At 44.6% G+C, this 22,361-nt stretch overlaps 1 protein-coding gene across 7 annotated transcripts in view; it reads right to left on the minus strand.

Annotated features, from left to right (window-relative positions):
- The window catches only part of AMBRA1 (autophagy and beclin 1 regulator 1), a 182,685-nt gene extending 162,416 nt beyond the window's left edge, over positions 1–20,269 (minus strand). For 6 of the 7 annotated variants that reach the window (XM_038764137.1, XM_038764136.1, XM_038764135.1 and 3 more), the window contains exon 1: positions 19,999–20,075. The gene's annotated coding sequence lies outside the window, so the exon portion shown is untranslated. Of the gene's footprint in view, positions 1–19,998; positions 20,076–20,183 lie in introns of those variants that run through there. The other variant, XM_038764132.1, reaches the window with a different exon arrangement.
- Positions 20,270–22,361: the final 2,092 nt, after the last annotated feature.

The raw sequence follows: 22,361 nt of genomic DNA on the forward strand, positions 1-22,361 counted from the left end.
GAACAGAATATGCACTCAGAATTACAGTCTTAATAATCAAGCGATCAACTATGGTTTAAGTACCCAGTCCCACTCTGCCAAAAAGGGTCAGGTGGATCAGATATTCTGCACAGCCTGCTCAATCTGAATAGACTAAGTGATCATATCACATCCTTTGGGTTAGGGACAAGTAAACTAGAGGATGTGCAGGGTGGAAATATTATTATAATCATTAATCGTATGTACTGAGTGCTTACTGTGTGCAAGGTACTGTACTAAGCACTTGGGAGAGTACAACATAACATCAAACACATTCCCTGCCCATAAAGAGCTCAGCATGTAAAGGCCATTCTCCTCTGGCTCTGTGGAGAGTAGAAGCGAAAATGGGGCTCCCCAAAGGAAGCAAAGAAGATCTAATCCATTGGTTCAGTCCTCTCAGAACAGAATATGCACTGAGAATTACAGTCTTAATAATCAACCAACCCACGGTATTTCAGAGCTTACTGGGTGCCAAGCACTGTACTAAGCACTTGGGAGAACACAATACAACAGAGTTGGTAGACAGGTTTCCCGCCCACAAGAAATGCCACCCTTTGTTGAATACATAGCAGTAATCAATCAGTCAGTGGTAACTGATTGAGTGCTTACTGCGTGCAGAGCATTGTATCAACCACTTTTTTTAATGGCATTTATTAAGCGCTTACTATGTGCAAAGCACTGATCTAAGTGCTGAGAAGGTTACAAGGTGATCAGGTTGTCCCACGGGGGGCTCACAGTCTTAATCCCCATTTTACAGATGAGGGAACTGAGGCCCAGAGAAGTGAAGTGACTTGCCCAAAGTCACACAGCTGACAACTGGCGGAGCCGGGATTTGAACCCATGATCTCTGACTCCAAAGCCCAGGCTCTTTCCACTGAGCCACGCTGCTTTGGGATCACACTCCTTTCCCACGAGGAACTTGCAGTCTAGAGGAGGAGTCAATCCTATTTACTCATTCAGTCGTATTTCTTGAGCGCTTATTGTATGCAAATCACTGCACTAAGCACTTGGGGGAGCACAATATAACAAGACACATTCCGTGCCTACACACTTACTATGTGCAGGGCACTGTACTAAGCGCTTGGGAGAGTATAATATAACAATATAACTGCCACATTCCCTGCCCACAATGAGTTTTCAGTCCAGAGGGGGACTGAGCTTTAGCTGAGGTTCTGGGTAGATGACAAAATTAAGACCAATCAGCTGTGGGGAAGAGCTGACTAATATAAAATAATAATAATAATAATAATAATAATAATAATAATAGCATTTATCAAGCACTTACTACATGCAAAGCACTGTTCTAAGCTCTGGGGAGGTTACAAGGTCATCGGTTGTCCCACGGGGGGCTCATAGTCTTCATCCCCATTTTACAGATGAGGTAACTGAAGCACAGAGAAGTTAAGTGACTTGCCCAGAGTCACACAGCTGACAATCGGCGGAGCAGGATTTGAACCCATGACCTCCAACTCCAAAGACCGTGCTCTTTTCCAATGAGCCACGCTGCTTCTCTAATAATATATATATATATAATATAATATATTCTCTAATATATGATTATTAGGCACTAAGGAGCCCTTGCTCTTTACATGCTAGACCATGCTGACTTCCTGTTTTTTAATGGTATTTGTAAGCAGACATTAAAATAGATGGTAGTTATCAAAGCCCTCTGGAGCTGAGAACGGAGTGAATATCAAGTGAGCCACTTGTTGGGTAGGGACCGTCTCTGTTGCCGACTTGTACTTCCCAAGCGCTTAGTACACTGCTCTGCACACTGTAAGCACTCAAGAAATACGATTGAATGAAAGTGCTCAAAGGGGCTCAGATCCAACTCCATAGGTGACACAGAAAGGTATGCGAGTAAGGGAAATGGACTAATAATAATAATTCTGGTATCTGTTAAGCACTTACTGTGTGCCAGGCACTGTACTAAGCGCTGGGGTGGATACAAATAAATTGGGTTGGACCCAGTCCCTGTCCCACGTGGGGCTCACAGTCTCAATGCCCATTTTACAGATGAGGAAACTGGGGCCCAGAGAAGTGAAGTGACTTGCCCAAGGTCACACAGCAGAGAGTCGACATTAGAACCCACAACCTTCTGATTCTCTCCGCTACTCCATGCTGCTTCCCCAGGTGATCCGGCCGGATATGAAGAGGGAGGGATTCATTCATCGTTCCTTCAACCATATTTACTGGGCGCTTACTGTGGGCAGAGCACTGTACTAAGCGCTTGGGAAGTACAATTCAGCAACAGAGCCGATCCCTGCCCACAGTGAGACATCCCAGTACTCAAGAATTCAAACGACCAACAAGTGGTGAGCCCAGGAACTCAGGATTCTTATTTGGGGAAGTGACTTGATCAGGATACCAGACAAACAAACAGAGGAAAAACAAGCCCCTATCTTGTCTTCACTAACTCTCATCCTGCCTAAGGGGTTATTAGAGGGCAAAAACCAGGGATCTAAGGAGGTGGAAAAACATCTGGCATCAAAACACATGGATTCAGGAGGTAACTTTAGGTCGGTCTCAGGAAGACTTCTGCCTCAGCCTGCTGATCTGTAAAATGGGACTAACAATTAGCTGCCCCCTGATGTGCTGTGAAGTTTAATTAGTGTACAAGGAGATTCTCAGATGAAAGGGACTGGGGAAGGCTGAAGTCTTGCTGTTAGTGCTTTGATGCTAGGATGAAGCCACAGAAAGGTGGCTGTCCATGTTCTAAGCAGGATTTTCATCCACTTGAACTAGTACTACTAGTGGTATTTTGCCTGCTGCCCAAGCTCTATCATTATTATTATTATTATTATTATTATTATTATTATTATTATTATTATTTACTCCCCTTTTCCCCCTGAAAAGGCCATTTGTTTTCTTTAACTCTTCCCTGAATGGCCCCCAGCAGGAAAGGGCAAGGACGAAGTATCACTCCGGTGGAATTCTCAAAAAAATAAAAAATATAAAAATATCAATTTTAAAAGGATGAAAAGGCTTGTATAAATGAACAAAAAAAATTAAAAAAAAGTTTTTAAAAGTACGTAAAGGCTTTAGTCTACGCTAACCAAGCTCCCAAATCCCCCAAACAAGAGGTGTTTAGGGGGCTGTGCCCTCCTCCCACAGGGGAAGCAGCATGGTGTTGTGAATAGACCACAGGCCTGGGAGACGGAAGGTCGTGGGTTCGAATTCTGGCTCCGCAACTTGTCTGCTGTGTGACCCTGGGCAAGTTACTTCACTTCTCTGTCCCTCACTTACCTCATCTGGAAAATGGGGGTTGAGACTGTGAGCCTCATGCGGGACAGGGACTGTGTCCAACCCAATTTGCAACCCCGCGCTTAGTACAGTGCCTGCTGGATATTAAGTGATTAACAAACACCACAATTACAATTACTAGCAGACCCGGGCAGCTTCTAACTGTGGAGGTTGTTTAGTGCTACATACCAAGCACTATTCTAAGCACCAGAGTAGATGCAAGATCATCGGGTCCTACATGTGAGAAGCAGTGTGGCTCAGTGGAAAGAGCACGGGCTTTGGAGTCAGAGGTCGGGGTTCAAATCCCGGCTCTGCCAATTGTCAGCTGGGTGACTTTGGGCAAGTCACTTCACTTCTCTGGGCCTCAATTCCCTCATCTGTAAAATGGGGATTAAGACTGTGAGCCCCACATGGGACAACCTTATCACCTTGTATCCTCCCAACGCTTGGAACAGTGCTTTGCACATAGTAAGCGCTTAACAAATACCATTATTATTATTATTACATGGGGCTCACAGCCTAAGTGGGAAGAAGAACAGGTACTGAATCCTCTTTGGGTGACTTGCCCAAGGTCCCACAGCAGGTAAGTGGCTGAGCCGGGATTAGAATCCAGGCGCTGTAATTCTCAAGCCCGCGCTCTTTCCACTAGGCCACTACTTCTCCACCTGAGCTGATCTGAGCAGGTCAGAAAACACTGAACCCAAGAGGCTGCTGTTACACAGGCACTTGGGCCTCTTGGGCATCTGGAATGAAAATAACGACCCACTGAAAATTAGGTGCTGCTAAGAGACAGAAACACTGTGTCAGAGGGGCAGGCAAAGACCTACTGACTGTTCCCTAGCAAATAAACGTTTGATCGGAACCTTGGGCCTAGCTGTGTAAATCAGCCTTTGTTACAGCTGGCAGGTTTTTCTTTTTTTTGTTTTTTTAACGGAATTTGTTAAGCACTTCAATCAATCAATCAATCGTATTTATTGAGCGCTTACTGTGTGCAGAGCACTGTACTAAGCGCTTGGGAAGTCCAAGTTGGCAACATACAGAGACAGTCCCTACCCAACAGTGGGCTCACAGTCTAGAAGGGGGAGACAGAAAACAAAACCAAACATATTAACTACCAAGCACTGGGGCAGATACAAGCTAATCGGGTTGGTCACAGTTCATGTCCCCCAAGGGGCTCAAAGTCTTAATCTAATAATAATAACAGTGGTATTTTTAAGTGCTTACTACGTACAAAGCACTGTTCTAAGCGCTGGAACTCCATTAATCCCCATTTGATGAGGTAACTGAGGCACACAGAAGTGAAGTGACTTGCCCAAGGTCACTCAGCAGATAAGCGGCGGAACCAGGACTGAGCTCCTTGCTTTGCGGTGTGTTTCCCTAGAAAGTGAGTTCCTGCTAAGGGACGATCTTCTTCTCTACGCTTTCTAAAAAAACTTCACTCTCTGAGCGCTCAGTGAACACACGCTGCTTACGATGAAGTTCCATCTGAGGGGCAAGAGAGACAAGGAAAGTGAATCCTTTTCCCTCCGAACAACCCCTACAAAAGTGCCAACGTCACAAGACGTCTGTCCGCATTGGGACTACAGTCTCTAGCTCAGGCTGATCTACTCACTGATCCACACCTTGCACCAAAATAAGATTTCAACACCCCACCCAAATTCCTCCTGGAATACCTTAAAATAGACAACCCGTGTGAGGTAGAGGAGTTAATGTTGCCATGAGAACCTTAACTTTGGCATTTCCCAAGCTGAGCCCTGAAGCTGGCAAACCCTACTGCCGCATTACTGGGTGCTTTGTTTCATGTTGCACATTGGTTGAATGGGGTGTCCACTTATTACCCTAGTCATCTGGGCTCCTAGGACTTTCTCCAAGCCCCCAAAATAAAGCCACATCGCACGCTCCTTTGTCTTTCTGGTCTGACTCTTGCCTAAGCACGGTTATTAGTAATCCATTAACTTAATCTGTTATTGATCATTTTTCCTCCGAGGTCCCAGCCGCTGAGCTCACTTTGATGACTCCAAAAGAACGAGCGAGATCCAAATCGAGCTAATGGCTCTCAAGGCCCACTCTGGGTGAGTACTGCAGGAGCCAGGTGCAGAGCCCAAGGTTTCCAAAAGGGCACGGCAATGTTGTGCTTTCAGCCAAGACAACAGTCACTCACTCAAGGTTGCAACACGAGACTCGGTGCCAAGACAACCCAGAATTCTCATCTTGCATCTGACCGGGAAACTTCAGGAGGCTCGCGCTCTCGGCTTCGGCTCCCTTGTCGGAACAAGCCGGCAGACCGTAGCTTTCTCTGCTCTTACCCATTCAGCCTCGAGGCCGGAGAAGACCCAGGGGACTCGGCTACTCCATCCGCCTTCATCTACGCCGGACTGTACTCAAACCATCCCCAGAAGTTATCTACCCTTCCTCCTCATTGTGGGCAGGGAACGTGTCTACCACCTCTGTTATACTGTACACACAGTAAGCACTCAATAAATACTACTGACTGGAGATCCCCTCGTCTTGCTTAGCAAAGTTCACAGACTTGGGGATCGAGGAGTTCACTCTAAAATCTACAGTGCCGATTGTGTAGATAAGTACATATTTATAATTCTACTTACTTTTATTAATGATGTGTATGTATTTATAATTCTATTTATTTATAATGATGCTACTGATGTCTGTTCACTTGTTTTGATGTCTGTCTTCCCCTCTTCTAGACTGTGAGCCCGTTGTGGGCAGGGACTGTCCCTATTTGTTGCTGAACTGTACTTTCCAAGCGCTTAGTACAGTGCTCTGCATACACTAAGCGCTCAATAAATACGATTGACTGATTGACTTTCAAATCCCGTTGACTGAAATTTAGGGCACTTTCCTTTCATACCGCCGTCGGTGAACCCAGAGCACCGCGGCCCACCACTGAAAGGGCATCTTAATCCCTTCCTGGTCATTTCAAAGCACTCAGAAAATATGGACGGTCCATTTCCAACAGCTCCACTTAATGCAATGTGGCTTTAAATGGGTCACTGGCATACACAACGAACATAATTAGAAGTCATGAGACCTAGATTCCCAGCTACATCACATGACAACCCACAACATTTCTGCTGCTGTTGCCTACTTTCCCAGCAATACAATAAAATAAAATAAAATCAATTGTCCTAGCTCCCCAATTACAGGTTCCTTAAGAATCACAGCAAAACAAAATCCAAGGTATTGTATGCACATTTATAATCCTCCCCAACAATTTCAATTATCTACATCTAACTAAGCCATTTTGTCAGAACAGCAGCAGCAAAACAAAAGAGAAATATATCAGAAGCTCAAAAGGCCTGCATACAACTCAATCCGGATGGGATAAGTATTAGAAGGTAGTGAAAGGTGACCGATATTACCTAAGCCTGTAAATAAAATGGTGATAATCAAAACAGGACATGTCGGGGAGGCCAATTAGAAAAAAGAAGAGATATGCTAAGGAATCAAAAATTAGGACCAAACCTCAAAAGCCATCAGTACTAGAAGAAAATCAAATTGGACTTTGGACCGTGGTAAGAATAATCATTAAGGAATTCATTCAATGTTTCCCACGTGCTAAATGCTGGGACGGATGCCAAGTTATGAAATCAGGCAGCGCCCCACATGGGGCTCACAATTTCTCTTTCTTCCCATTTGACAAAGGAGGAAACTGAGGCCCAGAGCGGTTTCATGAGTAGGCCATGCTACACAAATCCAGGAAACTGGGTCTGCCGGAATAGGGCCAGAAGTACCTACTACAAAAGGTTAGGGGCAATCCCACATGGGGCTCACAATTTCTCTCTCTTCCCATTTGAGAAAAGGAGGAAACTGAGGCCCAGAGCGGTTTCATGAGTAGGCCATGCTACACAAATCCAGGAAACTGGGTCTGCCGGAATAGGGCCAGAAGTACCTACTACTTCAAAAGGTTAGGGGCAATCCGGGGAACAGTAGTAAAGAGATTTCAAATCACGGCTGGAGATAAGAAAGGCAAAACGGAGAAAAGGACTGACTGAGGCAAGCCTGATCTTCCCCCCTACCCACGCTGCTAGGCTGTAAAGGCATAAAGGAATAACAAAGGACAAAGCTAACTGGCGCTTTGCTTCTTCCTTGGTGTGGAACAGCTTCTTGGGCACTTGTGTATTCTGCAGGGAGTTAATCGAAGCTGATTCAGCATCTTCAATTGTGTGTCCCGAAGCTAATCTCCCCCATTCCTCTCTTTCTCCGCTCCCTCAGATCTATTTCTCTAGCTTCCTGGCACGGGGGCACTACTGAATCGGTCACATTCGGGTGCCCTCTCCTACATCCCCAAGAGGGGTTATCTCCTCCCTGATCTGTTGAGTAGAAGTCTCTGCCCCCAAAATAGCACTAGCCTGTTTTTCTCCCATATCACATTGCAAATTCCTCTCTAATTTGCCATCCACTCAGCACTGGATCTCTTTCCAACTTTGGTGCTTTCCAGGTTTCTCCTTGTTTCCTGAAAAAGATAAATCCCTTTCCTTTGCCCACCAAGGACATTAAGACCCTCAAGCCCCTCCTCTCTACAGACTCTCTAAGGGTTCTTAAAGATACCTGATCATATTTTCCTCTTACAAGATGATGTCCTTGGTCACAATAATCATATGGTATGTGTGATAGCATGTGCTAGAAAGACTGGGGGAGATACATGACAATCAGAGAGGGGACCCAGTCTTTGTGGGATTTGAAACAATTATTTTGTCTCGGTACTCAAGAGAATAAAAAGGAGTTTTTTTCTTCTTAGGAGAAAACATTACCTTGGCCACACTTCTGCGACTACCGGCTAGAACCAAGTTAGAAGATGGAGCCTGACTGAATTCTGTCTATTTCTTTCAGACCTCAAGCCCTTCCAGGGCAGGGGCCAAATTATAATAATAATAATAATAACTGTGGTATTTGTTAAGCACTTACTATGTGCCAAACACTGTTCTTAGCACTGGGGTAGATACAAGATGATCAAGTCCCACATGGGGCTCACAGTCTAAGTATGAGGCGAAAACAGATACTGAATCCCCATTTTGCAGATGAGGGGACTGACGCACAGAGAAGTTACGTGACTTGCCCAAGGTCACACAACAGACAAGTGGTGGAGGTGGAAGAGACGAGATTAGAACCCTGGTCCCCTGATTCCCAAGCCCATGGTCTTTCCACTAGGCCATGCCGCTTCTCTTTTGTGTGCTCTTAGTCTGGTGCTCCACATACTAATGAATGAAACTACTTCTCGAAGGGGAGACGGCATGACCGAATGTTTCACAAGTGTCTCAATCTCAGTGCTTCAAATGCAGTGGTTTAGCAGACAGGGAAGGAGTCCAGGTGAATCTGGACCTGGAAGTGAGAGTTTACTACCCTAGATTAAGAGAAAGGATGAACTAAAGGGAAACACCCAAAAGTGAAATGCCACTTTCCTGTAGCCCATAAAAGTTTCAGTTTTCGAGTAGTTCAGTTTTTGAGCACCACACTTGTGCAACTCAAAATGACATTTCTGAAATTTCCAATGCTGACCACCACATCCAAAAACCGAGAAGCTTCATACACAAGATATCTAGTTGCCGCTCAATGAAACCGTCGGGTTTGAAAGCTGCCGCAGCCTAGAATGAGATTTTCATTTTTGTCACACTGGCGTAACACACCTCAGTACTAGCGGGATAAAGTCTGTACAACATAAGGTATTCATCCTTCCAAAGCCTCACCTAGGTGGCCAACATTACGTACTTATTACGTGTAAGACAATAAAAGTTGTGAGAGGAGGCCTACCATTTCAATTTCCTGAATCTCGGACTTGCAATTTTTCCTCTTACAGTTTTTTGGGCCCTGAATCGGTAATTCAGGAGAGGGGGATGCAAATCTTAGGGAGGGACTTAGGAACCAAACAAAAAAGGAAATCTGAAGAGACGCAAATTGGACGTTTCCTGGAAGAAAAGCACCGTCCCCAAACCAGGCTATTACTGTGTCACACAAGCCAGAAGTATTACATTCAGTTCAAACTTCCTCTCTCGACTCCACTCCAGTACTCCTAACACCTTGGTTCATTCTTCTTACAGGTGCCTTTGAAATAACTTTTCTGGACATATCGTTTGAGTTCCACTTAAGAGGGAAAAAAAAAAAAACCATTGCAGAAGAAACACTTGCAATACAAAAACCTACACCCATGTCATCTCAGGGCTAATCACTAAATGCATTAGTCAAGTGCATTCCAAATGCATGCATTAGAAATCCAAAAGTTCCAGTTTCCCTAGTAAACCAAGTCAAGTGACATCACACATTAGGTATCCACCTTTTCAATGGCTCACCTAGGCAGCCAGCATTACATACCTATATGTACGGCAATAAAAGTTGTGAGGAGAGGCCTCACATTTTCATTTCCTGAATCATGGACCTGTGATATTTCCTCTTACAGTTTTTTTTGGGGTCCTGAATCAGTAATCCAGGAAAGGGGGGGGGGGGGGTGCAAACCTTAGGGAGAGACTGAGGAACTACCCAAAAAAAGAAATCTGGAGAGACACAAGTTGGGAAGTGTAATCTCAGTCCATAAATACTTCTACAGAGACTAGGGATCCTGAGGGTGGAGTTGTTATCCCGAAGGTAGAACATGGCCAAAGTACAATCTATGACCACATGTAAGAGAAAAGTTTTGGGTGAACATTTAAGGGAAATTTCTGAATAACTGGGAAGCATTCATTCATTCGTTCATTCAATCGTACTTACTGAGCACTTACTGTGTGCAGAGCACTGTACTAAGCGCTTGGGAAGTCCAAGTTGGCAACATATAGAGACGGTCCCCACCCAACAGCGGGCTCACAGTCCAGAAGGGGGTGACAGACAACAAAACAAGACATATTAACAAAATAAAATAAATAGAATAGTAAATACGCATGAGTAAAATAAACAGAGTAATAAATCTGTACAAACATATATACAGGTGCTGTGGGGAGGGGAAAGGTAAGGCGGGGGGAACGACCTGATCACCTGATTAGAGAAGCAGCGTGGCTCAGTGGAAAGAGCCCGGGCTTTGGAGTCAGAGGTCACGGGTTCAAATCCCAGCTCTGCCACTTGTCAGCTGTGTGACTTTGGGCAAGTCACTTCACTTCTCTGGGCCTCAGTTCCCTCATCTAGAAAATGGGGATTAAGACTGTGAGCCCCCCCATGGGACAACCTCATCACCTTGTAACCTCCCCAGCGCTTCGAACAGTGCTTTGCACATAGTAAGCGCTTAATAAATGCTATCATTCGTTCATTCATTCAATCATATTTTTTGAGCGCTTACTGTGTCCAGAGCACTGTACTAAGCACTTGGGAAGTACAAGTGGGCAACATCGGCATGGCCTAATGGAAAGAGCATGAATCTGGGAGTAAGAGGACCTGGGATTCTAACCCCAGCTCCACCGCTCGTCTGCTATGTGACCTTGGGCAATTTCTCTATGCCTCACGATGATCTCATCTATAAAGTGGGAATTAAGACAGTGGGGCCATGTGGGACATGGATTGTGTACAACCGATCTACCCCCAGAGCTTAGTATAATGTCTGGCACAGAGTAAGCACTCAAATACCTCTTTAAAAAAAACCTGAAAAGTGGAGACTTCTACCTCTGAAAGCTAGGACACTATTATAGCAGACATCAAAAATGTATCGGAGAAAATACCTGCAGAACTTAAACAGGTCAGAATAAAATGGCAAGCAGGACTGCCACCTGTCACTAAAGTTAACTTGGAGAGAAAAAAAGAAGGGATAAATGTGAAGAAGGTAAATCACTCCAGCCCCTCTAGTATAGACAATCAATCAATCGTATTTATTGAGCGCTTACTGTGTGCAGAGCACTGTACTAAGCGCTTGTAGGACCAAGACATACGAACAACAATACATGTCAACTACCGGACAAAAAAACATCTTCTTAAAGTTTAGTCAATTTACACCACACGAAACCAACTGCAGAAACAAGCTGAGGGAAGAGAATTGGGGAGACTGGAAGAGCTGAAGTGATCCGACCAAGCCGACTGGTAATCTTAGTGGAGGGGTGAGGGAGAATAGGAAGCTTCTCTTCTACTCTTAAGTGTTTTAGACAGTTAAATAGTCTAATTCAGTGGTGAAAGAATTCTGAATGGAGGAAGGAGGAAAATCCAAAGTCAGGTCAAGGCTCATTAAGAGCTCTGAAAATGTGATTAGATTAAAAATCGATGTGCGTATTTGGGAACCTAAGATGAGGGTGGTGCACTTGAAAATGTCCAGGAGACTAGAGTGCCTGGCACACAGTCAGTGTTTAACAAATACCATAAAAAGGTCTCTTTTTAAGCAAGCAGTAAATACGATTGATAACCTATACAATTCTAGGTAGGCTCAGTTCTAGAAAACACTTGCAAAAGTATCTCACACCTAGGCCCAAAAATCCCTCCTCTAAAAGAGGACCAAAAATGGGATCCATTTATTCAGAGCAGGTCTGCAACTTGGCCAGTGCCGAAGCAGCAGCATTTTTAGAAAAAATAATTAAAAACACCTAAGGCAATAAGGGTTGGAACGGAGATATAAGCAAAGAAACAAAGAGGCTCCAAACCACACAATGACAAAAGATAAACGTTATGCATTTTTAATTCACAAAACCTTTCAAGAGTAAACCAGGTAAGAGCAGAGGTATTATCCTTATCATCAATGGTAAATTCATCAACCATCAATGGTATATGAGTGCTTACTATGTGCCAGGCACTGTACTAAGTGCTTGGAAGAGTACAATTCAACAGAGTTGGTAAACATTTTTCCTACCCACACTCCGTCTGGAGAATGTAAGTAAGCTCCACCTGCTAAACCTATACTCCAAAACTCCTGCGGGTTTAGTCTGCTAAACCTGCTAGCTTTTTTCCACTACTATAATTCTCATTCTCTCTCATTCCCTCCTCCTCTCTCTTCATATTTCATGACGGCATTGCTGTTAATTACCTCCTCCTGAAAGTTAACAGGATGCTCCTACTTCTTATCCTTTTAACTTCCTTCTGGAACAACAATGATTTGTTCCTCTTTGAAAGAAAGTTTTCCCCTCATTATTTCACATCTATTAGGAGCTAATGATCTAGGCACTGCTCAGAACTTGGATTTTAGGCACTTATTCTCTTCCGTACATTTTATCCAATTAACATTTACCACTCACTTCCCCATATATGAAGCTTGCCTCATTTTAATATCCTTTCTGTCACTTGTCTCCCTTCCCACGGTTCAAATCCCTCAGCCTGTAGAATGTTCAGATTTGTTCTTGGGTCGTCCTTCCCAGTTCCTTTTCCAGAGCTCCAATATTCTAGGTTTCTGAAGAAATCAGACTTTCACTCTAGCTTACTGGACAGAGTGAGTAAAGTTTAGAAAACAAAACAAAAGAAACTTCCACAAATCTGCCCCAAACAGAATTCTAAAGCCATAGGATGTCTCTGGGTAGCACTGCTGGATTTCTTAGGATCAGTGAGGTGACCCCAGAATACTCTAGGCCTCCCTGAAATCTTTCCCCAGGTGCTTGCACAGGATATTTGGTTTTCCTAACAGAGGAACACCAAGTCTGGGCTCTTTTCCAACAGAAAAAAGTACAATCAATTACCATCAGCCACTTTATCCAGGCGATGAAAGAAAATGGCTAAGAAGCTCTAATATTTTCAGGACAATATTACAAAATGTCAGGGGGGAAGGGGGAGCCGGGAGATTTCAGGTGGCATTTCTAAAATGTTGCCCCCCACAAAATAAAAATGTAATTTAATTATTACATGGTCTCTCCAAGCTTTTTTTCATGCTCTGCATATGGAATCACTGAAATACTGGCATTCAAATGGACCTTTTATGAATTTAGAAGACAATCAATTTCAAGAAAGTCCAAATCGCCCTTCTTCGCTATTAAAGAAGGAAGCCCTGAGCCAAGTGTTTTCCTCTTTCCTATGAAACCAAGATATTATCCAAGACCAACACTTCTCATTTACCTAGTCTCTGAGTATTAGCTTGTCAGTTACTGGCCACAACACCACAACTGAATGGACTCTGATCTCTAAGAACAGATTATATGAAAGCAGCAGTAGCTAGAAGAGAGCCTACTGGTCAATAATATTTACTGAGTATCCTCTGTACAGCCACTCTGAACCAGGTATTTGGGGAAGTTACCACAGAGATAAAGACAATCTTAAACCCTACAATCTAAAGGGAGACAAGACAAAAGTTCGGGGGGGGGGGGGGGGGGGGGGAGGAAAACGCGAGGGGAAAAACATAAAAACAGGAGATAGAGGGGAAAAAAAGCGTTCAGCGGTCTAAGGAACAACATTCCGTCTAGTATTATGTGGGAATTCTGCAGTACGGAAAGGTACCATCGTGAAGGCCTGCTTTTAGTAGAACAATCAATGGTATTTGCGGACTTACTGTGTGACAGGCACTGTACTAAGCGCTTGGGAGAGTATTATACAGCAGGAGAGGAAAGGCCTGGTTTGGCATGAAGTGTGGACATTTCAGGTGGGGTAACGGGTGGTGCAATGGTATGGAAATAGGACAGTCCTGTGGGAGGAATGATAGTCAAGTGTGTTGGATTTAAGCAGAAAGCACAAGCAGGGAGCAGAATGGGGGTGGAGGGGAGGAGGAAGGGGGCAGGAGGGAATTTCGGATCTCCATGGTCAAGTATTCTAACTTAATGTGACTGGCAAGCCGGAGTTGCTTCTGGTTGAGAGGAAGGGTGACTTGAACGACCGATCATATTTACTGAGTGCTTACTGTGCGCCGAGCACTGTATGTAACTAAGCGCTTGGGAGACTACACGCAACACAGTGGGGAGACACGGCACATACAAGGTCATCAGGCTGTCCCATGTGGGGCTCACAGTCCTAATCCCCATTTTACAGATGTGGTAACCGAGGCCCAGAGAAGTGACTCACCCAGAGTCATACAGCTGACAAACGGCGGAGCCGGGATTAGAACCCACGACCTCTGACTCCCAAGCTTAGAGTCTAGAGACTTGATCCAACTGACACTGAGGATTATAGCTCCGGATACCGTATACAGATCTAAGGATGAAGGAGGAGGAGATGGGAAGTCCAGCACTGACGTTGGATGGACACTGGTCAGGAAAAAAACAGAAAAAAGAACTGCACCCCACAGATCATTCTGAGGCAGAACTGACAAGACCTGGGGGGGGTTCTGGAGGAAGGGAAAACCCCACCGACTTTCTAGAAATAATCTAAAACAGCATTAATTTAGAAAAGCCAAAGGGGCAAGAAGAGTCCCTCTTATGCGATGGGTGGCCAAATCCAACCCTCTGTAGGGGAGAAACCGTGTGTTTTAGTTACTTCGTAAAAGCCCCTAAAAAAGCAGGAAGTGCATTTAATGAAAGCAAAAGACGACTGCTGGAGTCCACTAAGTAGAAACGGAAAGTTCTGGGTTCTTATTTCCAGCTCCTCCCGTTTCCCTGCGTGCCTTCGGCCTCAAGTTCCCTACAATTCTAACGAGGATAAAGGGTGGGTGGCCCACTTCAAAGTCTTCAAGTATTCCAAGGCCTCTAAAAAAGATAAATAAAAATAGCGGCCAGAGGACTGGCGCCGATAATTGGGGTGAAGGCGGATTCGGGGAGTGGTTTCTCCCAAAGCGCTATTCCTTTCTAGCTCCTTTTCATGGGCATGGAAAAAAAAGATGGCATTTGTTAAGCACTTACTATTCATTCACTCAGTTGTATTTATTGAGTACTTACTGTGTGCAGAGCACTGTACTAAGCGCTTGGGACGTAAAAATTGGCAACATCTAGAGACAGTCCCTACCCAACAATGGGCTCAAAGTCTAGAAACTGTGAGCCAAGCACCGTTCTAAGTGCTGGGGGGGACGGACAGAAGGTAATCAGGATGTCCTACGTGGGGCTCACGGTCTTAATCCCCATTTTATTAATTTGATTCATTCAATCGTATTTACTGAGAGCTTACTGTGTGCAGAGCACTGTACTAAGCGCTTGGAAAGTACAATTTAGCAACAGAGACAAACCCTACAGATGAAGTAACTGAGGCCTAGAGAAGTGAAGTGGCTTGCCCAAGGTCACACAGCTGACAAGTGGCGGAGCCGGGATTAGAATTTGTCTGCTTGTTTTGTTGTCTGTCTCCCCCTTCTTGACCATGAGCCCGTTTTCGAGTAGGGACCGTCACTGTTACTGATTTGTATTTCCTAAGCGCTCAGTACAGTGCTCTGCACACAGTAAGCGCTCAATAAATACGATTGAATGAATGTATGAATCTCCATTTCATTCATTCACTTGCTTGGTCCAGTGTTCCGCACACAGTAAGCGCTCAATAAATACGATTGAATGAATGAATCTCCATTTCATTCATTCACTTGCTTGGTCCAGTGTTCCGCACACAGTAAGCGCTCAAGATGACTGAATGAGTAAATGAATTAATCTCCACTTTATTCATTCAATTCATTCAAGCGCCTAGTCCAGCACTCGGCACACAGCAAGCACTCAATCAATACGATGGAATGAGTGAATGAATTAATCCCCACTTTATCATTCAATTCACTCAAGCGCTTAGTCCGGTGCTCTGCACACAGTAAGCGCTCAATAAATACGATTGAATGAATTAATCCCCACTTTATCATTCAATTCATTCAAGCGCTTAGTCCAGTGCTCTTTACGCAGTAAGCGCTCAATCAATACGATGGAATGAGTGAATTAATTAATCCCCACTTTATCATTCAATTCATTCAAGCGCTCAGTCCAGTGCTCTGCACACAGTAAGCGCTCCATCAATACGATGGAATGTGTGAATTAATTAATCCCCACTTTATCATTCAATTCCTTCAAGTGCTTACTCTGGTGCCCTGCACGCAGTAATAGCTCAATCAATACGATGGAATGAGCGAATGAATTAATCCCCACTTTACCACTCAATTCGTTCAAGCGCTTAGTCCGGTGCTCTGCACGCAGTAAGCGCTCAATCAATTCGATTGAATGAATTAATTAATCCCCACTTTATCATTCAATTCATTCAAGCGCTTAGTCCGATGCTCTGCACATAGTAAGCGCTCAATCAATACGATTGAATGAATTAATTAATCCCCACTTTATCATTCAATTCATTCAAGTGCTTACTCCGGTGCTCTGCATGCAGTAAGCGCTCAATCAATACGATGGTATGAATGCATTATTTAATCCCCACTTTATCATTCAATTCCTTCAAGCGCTTAGTCCGGTGCTCTGCACGCAGTAAATGCTCAATCAATATGATTGATTGAATTAATTAATCCCACTTTATCATTGAACTTATTCAAGTGCTTAGTCCGGGGCCCTGCACGCAGTAAGTGCTCAATCAATATGATGGAATCAATCAATCAATCGTATTTATTGAGCGCTTACTGTGTGCAGAGCACTGTACTAAGCGCTTGGGAAGTACAAGTTGGCAACATAGAGAGACGGTCCCTACCCAACATTCAATCAATACGATAGAATGAGTGCATTAATTAATCCCCACTTTATCATTCAATTCAGTCAAGCGCTTAGTCCGGCGCTCTGCACGCAGTAAGAGCTCAATCAATACAATGGAATGAGTGAATTAATTAAGCCCCACTATATCATTCAGTTCACTCAAGCGCTTAGTCCAGCACTCTGCACGCAGTAAGCGCTCAATCAATACGATGGAATGAGTGCATTATTTAATCCCCACTTTATCATTCAATTCCTTCAAGCGCTTAGTCCAGCGCTCTGCACGCAGTTAAGTGCTCAATCAATACGATGGAAAGAGTGAATTAACCCCCACTTTACCATTCAATTCAGTCAAGCGCTTCGTCCAGCGCTCTGCACACAGTAAGCGCTCAATCAATACAATGGTATGAGTGTATTAATCCCCATTTTATCATTCAATTCACTCAAGCGCTTAGTCCGGCGCTCTACACACAAGCGCTCAATCAATACGATAGAATGAATTAATTAATTAATCCCCACTTTATCATTCAATTCAGTCAAGCGCTTAGTCCAGTGCTCTGCACACAATAAGCGTTCAATCAATACAATAGAATGAATGAATTAATCCCCACTTTATCAGTCAATTCGTTCAAGCGCTTAGTCCGGCGCTCTGCACGCAGTAAGCGCTCAATCAATACAATGGAATGAGTGCATTAATTAATCCCCACTTTATCATTCAATTCAGTCAAGCGCTTAGTCCAGTGCTCTGCATACAGTAAGCGCTCAATCAATACAATAGAATGAATGAATTAATCCCCACTTTATCTTTCAATTCAGTCAAGCGCTTAGTCCACTGCTCTGCACACAATAAACGCTCAATCAATACAATAGAATGAATGAATTAATCAATCCCCACTTTATCAGTCAATTCGTTCAAGCGCTTAGTCCAGCGCTCTGCACACAATAAGCGCTCAATCAATACGATAGAATGAATGAATGAATTAATCCCCACTTTGTCAGTCAATTCGTTCAAGTGCTTAGTCCAGCGCTCTGCACACAGTAAGCGCTCAATCACTACGATGGAATGAGTGCATTAATTAATCCCCACTTTATCATTCAATTCAGTCAAGCGCTTAGTCTAGTGCTCTGCACACAATAAGCGCTCAATCAATACGATAGAATGAATGAATTAATCCCCACTTTATCAGTCAATTCGTTCAAGCGCTTAGTCCAGCGCTCTGCACGCAGTAAGCGCTCAATCAATACGATGGAACGAGTGCATTAATTAATCCCCACTTTATCATTCAATTCACTAAAGCGCTTAGTCCGGTGCTCTGCGCGCAGTAACAGCTCAATCAATACAATGGAATGAGTGAATTAATTAACCCCCACTTTATCATTCAATTCATTCAAGCGCTCAGTCCAGTGCTCTGCACGCAGTAAGCGCTCAATCAATACGATGGAATGAGTGCATTAATTAATCCCCACTTTATCATTCAATTCCTTCAAGCGCTTAGTCCAGCGCTCTGCACACAGTAAGTGCTCAATCAATACGATTGAATGAATTAATCCTCACTTTATCATTCAATTTATTCAAGCGTTTAGCCCGGTGCTCTGCACACAGTAAGCGCTCAATCAATACGATGGAACGAGTGCGTTAATTAATCCCCACTTTATCATTCAATTCAGTCAAGCGCTTAGTCCGGTGCAGTAAGAGCTCAATCAATACAATGGAATGAGTGAATTAATTAACCCCCACTTTATCATTCAATTCCTTCAAGCGCTTAGTCCATTGCTCTGCACACAATAAGCGCCCAATCAATACGACAGAATGAATGAATTAATCCCCACTTTATCATTCAATTCAATCAAGCGCTTAGTCCCGTGCTCTGCACACAATAAGCGCTTAATCAATACGATAGAATGAATGAATTAATCCCCACTTTATCAGTCAATTCGCTCAAGCGCTTAGTCCGGCGCTCTGCACGCACTAAGCGCTCAATCGATCCGATTGAAGGAATGAATGAATAAATCCCACTTTATCATTCAACTCGTTCAAGCGCTTAGTCCGGGGCCCTGCACGTAGTAAGCGCTCAATCACTACGATGGAATGAGTGAATGAATCCCACTTTATCAATCAATTCACTCAAGCGCTCAGTCCGGCGGTCGGCACGCACTAAGCGCTCAACCGACACGCTGGAATGAGTGAATGAGTTAACCCCACTTTTTATTTTGTATGTTTTGTTTTGTTGTCTGTCTCCCCCTTTTAGACTGTAAGCCCACTGTTGGGTAGGGACTGTCTCTATGTGTTGCCAATTTGTACTTCCCAAGCGCTTAGTCCAGTGCTCTGCACATAGTAAGCGCTCAATAAATACGATTGATGATGATGATGACTGTCTCTCTCTATTGCCAACTTGTCCTCCCCAAGCGCTTAGTACAGCGCAGTAAGGGCCCAATAAATACGAATGACTGATTCAATTCGTTCAATCAATCAATCTTATTTATTGAGCGCTTACTATGTGCAGAGCACTGTACTAAGCGCTTATCAAGCGATGAGCCCGGGGCTCCGCACTGAGGAGGCGCTCAATCAGTAGGGCTGAGGGAGTTCCCTGTATATATGTATATATATTTGTACATACTCATTACTCTATTTTACTTGTACATATTTATTCTATTTATTTTATTTTGTTAGTATGTTTGCTTTTGTTCTCTGTCTCCCCCTTTTAGACTGTGAGCCCACTGTTGGGTAGGGACCGTCTCTAGATGTTGCCAACTTGGACTTCCCAAGCGCTTAGTCCAGTGCTCTGCACACAGTAAGCGCTCAATAAACACGACTGACGATGATGATGACTGTCTCTGTTGCCAACTTGGACTTCCCAAGCGCTTAGTACAGCGCAGTGAGGGCCCAATAAATACGAATGACTGATTGATTCAATTCGTTCAATCAACCAATCGTATTTATTGAGCGCTTACTATGTGCAGAGCACTGTACTAAGCGCTCATCAAGCGATGAGTCCGGGGCCCCGCACTGAGGAGGCGCTCAATCAGTAGGGCTGAGGGAGTTCCCTGCATATATGTATATATATTTGTACATATTTATTACTCTATTTATTTATTTACTTTACTTGTACATATCTATTTATCTTATTTTGTTAGTATGTTTGGTTTTGTTCTCCGTCTCCTCCCTTTTAGACTGTGAGCCCACTGTTGGGTAGGGACTGTCTCTCTATGCTGCCAATTTGTACTTTCCAAGCGCTTAGCACAGTGCTCTGCACATAGTAAGCGCTCAATAAATACGATTGATTGATTGATTGATTGATTGATTCGGCCTCGTACTTACTGAGCGCCTCGGGAGCGGACCGGTCGGCACCGGATAGAGGCGGTCCCTGAGGCCCAGAGAGGTGAGGCGCCTTGGCCCAGCGGACGGGCGGGCGGGCGGGCGGCGGGATTCGAACGTCGGGCTCCCCGCGGCCCGGGCCCCGCCGCCGGCCGCGCTCCCACGCGAGCCCGAGGCTTCGGGCCTACCTGCAAGGCCGGCGCGGGCCGCGCACGCGCTCCTTCCCTCACGGGGAAACCCAACGTCCGCGGGGCGGGGGGCCCGGGGGGGGTGAGGACCGGCCCTCTGGTCGGGCCGACCGTTACCGGGAGCCGCCAACACCACCGCCGCCGCCGCCGCCACAGCCGCCGCCGCCGCCTCCCTCTTCTCCTCCTCCTTCTCCTCAGCCGCCGCCGCTCTGGAGACATCGAGCGGACAGGCGGCGCAGCCGAGCGCCGAGCCGTCGCCCGCCCCAGGCAGCACGGGCCGAGCGCCGGCGCGTCGACGCCAGGCCGCGCGCAGCGAACGCCGAGCCGACAATCCCCCCCACCACACACACACACACACCCCCCCGGCCGATCCGACGCCAGGCGCGACCAAACGAGCCCCGACACGACGATCGACGCCGAACCTGCCCGCCGCGCCTTCATTCTTTCGTTCGTCTGTTCGGGCGTTCGTTCAACCGTTCGCTCGTTCATTCAATCATTCCTTCGCTTGTTCATTCATTCATTCGTTTAATCATTCATTCACTCGCTCGTTCATTCATTCAATCATTCACTCATTCGCTCGTTCATTCGATCATTCACTCGTTCATTCAATCATTCATTCGTTCATTCAATCATTCATTCATTCGTTCATTCAACCATTCGCTCATTCAATCATTCATTCATTCATTCACTCATTCATTCATTCGTTCATGCAATCATTCATTCGCTTGTTCATTCATTCATTCGTTTAATCATTCATTCACTTGCTCGTTCATACATTCAATCATTCATTCATTCGTTTAATCATTCATTCACTTGCTCGTTCATTCATTCAATCATTCATTCATTCGTTCATTCAATCATTCATTCATTCGTTCATTCAATCATTCATTCGTTCATTCAATCATTCATTCGCTTGTTCATTCATTCATTCGTGTAATCATTCATTCACTTGCTCGTTCATTCATTCAATCATTCATTCATTCGTTCATTCAATCATTCATTCATTCGTTCATTCAATCATTCATTCGTTCATTCAATCATTCATTCGCTTGTTCATTCATTCATTCGTGTAATCATTCATTCACTTGCTCGTTCATTCATTCAATCATTCATTCATTTGCTGGTTCATTCAATCATTCATTCATTCATTCATTCATTCATTCGTTCGTTCATTCAATCATTCGTTCATTCGTTCAATCATTCATTCATTTGCTCGTTCATTCAATCATTCATCCATTCATTCATTCAATCATTCATTTGTTCATTCAATCATTCATTCATTTGCTCGTTCATTCAATCATTCATCCATTCGTTCATTCAATCATTCATTTATTCGCTCGTTCATTCTTTCGTTCGTTTGTATATATATATGTATGTTTGTACATATTTATTACTCTATTTATTTTACTTGTACATATCTATTCTATTTTATTTTGTTAGTATGTTTGGTTTTGTTCTCTGTCTCCCCCATTTAGACTGTGAGCCCACGGTTGGGTAGGGACCGTCTCTAGATCAATCAATCAATCAATCGTATTTATTGAGCGCTTACTATGTGCAGAGCACTGTACTAAGCGCTTGGGAAGTACAAATTGGCATCACATAGAGACAGTCCCTACCCGATAGTGGGCTCACAGTCTAAAAGGGGGAGACAGAGAACAGAACCAAACATACCAACAAAATAAAATAAGTAGGATAGAAATGTACAAGTAAAATAAATAAATAAATAAATAAACAGAGTAATAAATATGTACAACCATATATACATATATACAGGTGCTGGGGGGAGGGGAAGGCGGTAAGGCGGGGGGATGGAGAGGGGGACGAGGGGGAGAGGAAAGAAGGGGCTCAATCTGGGAAGGCCTCCTGGAGGAGGTGAGCTCTCAGCAGGGCCTTGAAGGGAGGAAGAGAGCTAGCTTGGCGGATGGGCAGAGGGATTGGGGGCATTCCAGGCCCGGGGGATGACGTGGGCCGGGGGTCGATGGCGGGACAGGCGAGAGCGAGGTACAGTGAGGAGATTAGTGGTGGAGGAGCGGAGGGTGCGGGCTGGGCTGGAGAAGGAGAGAAGGGAGGTGAGGTAGGAGGGGGCGAGGTGATGGAGAGCCTTGAAGCCCAGGGTGAGGAGTTTCTGCCTGATGCGCAGATTGATCGGTAGCCATTGGAGGTTTTTGAGGAGGGGAG

The sequence above is a fragment of the Tachyglossus aculeatus genome, chromosome 22 (genome assembly GCF_015852505.1).
Source record: "Tachyglossus aculeatus isolate mTacAcu1 chromosome 22, mTacAcu1.pri, whole genome shotgun sequence".
Classification (NCBI taxonomy): Eukaryota; Metazoa; Chordata; class Mammalia; order Monotremata; family Tachyglossidae; genus Tachyglossus; species Tachyglossus aculeatus.